The 1,448-nt window shown below is 30.6% G+C and overlaps 1 non-coding gene across 1 annotated transcript; it reads right to left on the bottom strand.

Moving 5' to 3' along the window:
* Positions 1-1,129: 1,129 nt before the first annotated feature.
* Trnav-aac lies at positions 1,130-1,202 on the bottom strand. The gene has a single exon. It is a non-coding gene; the product is annotated as a tRNA-Val (tRNA).
* Positions 1,203-1,448: the final 246 nt, after the last annotated feature.

The following is a 1,448-nucleotide window of genomic DNA, read 5'->3' on the forward strand; positions in this document are numbered from 1 at the left end:
TACCTCTTGCTTTCCTCAACCATGTCGCTCTTGCCACCCTTTTAATATCATCTTCCCATCTACGATGTTGTCTACCTTTACTTCTCGTTTTATGTCGAGGGCACCATTCCATAACTTCTTTGGTCCATTTTTTCGTATCAAATGCCCAGCCCATTTCCATTTAAGTTGCTTGATTCGGTATTTTATGGGCTATTCGTGCAATCTATAATTTAAAATGTAGGGAATCTCTGAGAGATAAATTCAATTCAATTAATATACTTACCTTTCCCTCGCAATATATTTATGAAAATATTATGTATGTAATATGTATACTAATTACTACTACTAGACTATCCAAAGCTAGTAATTCTTTTTTGGGAAAAGGGATACTTTTCTTTAATAAAATCCCAGAGGATCTCTGCCTTTTAATAAATTTAAGAAATGTATTAAATAAATGTTAACGTTTATCTAGTTGATAACAGGCCCTTTTATAGTGACTAGTGCTAGACATACTTCTAATTAATTTGCGATATTTGTTTTTAAATACGTGTTGTTTGATGATTTGCTATTTTAAAATAGTACCGAGAGTTTTTTACGCCGGTTTTTTCTCTCGGCCTACACCCTCTGTCTTCTTTGCCGATGAGTAAGGATGCTTACAGACTCAAATTTAATGACCTGGAATAAGTGATACCTGTATCTTATGTTCCATAATAAACATATTTATTTTTTGTCTATAATTTTGTTTGTTTTTTTTAATTGTTGTTAATCGACTAACGACGAGAACTAGGCTTATATAACTTTAAATAATCAAGGTTAGACTACTGTATACTTTTAATTTATACTTAGAATATAAATAATTTAATTATCAGACATAAAAAGCATATTCACGGATTTTATGAGAACCTTACCCTCATAACGAGGCCTAATTCTCGTTGAATTTAAAATGAAACCCCTACTTGACACGTGAAAATCTTTATAGATTACCTTAATAATAGAAATTGGAGCTTAAATGTTAAAAACTATATATATATAAGAAATTCCCGGACAATAGAAAATATGTAAAAAATTTATTTAAAATTTCAAAAATATGAAAAAGTAAAATTAAAATTGTTTTAAGTTAAGGCCCAAATTAAAAAGAATTAATAAAAAATGTTTCCGCCCGGGATCGAACCGGGGGCCTTCTGCGTGTTAGGCAGATGTGATAACCGCTACACCACGGAAACTATATGAGTTGTATTAAAAATTAAGCTAAGAAAGAACTCGTTATCATAAGTGAAAGTCATTTGAGTCAAACTTGTATAATGAAAGTACCAAGGGCGATCATATATTGTAATAAATTTATTTGGAGCAATATTTGTGTATACAAATTTAATATTCTCCTACTATTTCTTATACCCTTGCGTCTACCCGGATGACATTCTTTAGCTAACCAAATACCGTACTTTATACCGTATCAAAAAATTATTAGT

The sequence above is a fragment of the Pieris napi genome, chromosome 17, assembly GCF_905475465.1.
Source record: "Pieris napi chromosome 17, ilPieNapi1.2, whole genome shotgun sequence".
In the NCBI taxonomy this organism is placed as follows: Eukaryota; Metazoa; Arthropoda; class Insecta; order Lepidoptera; family Pieridae; genus Pieris; species Pieris napi.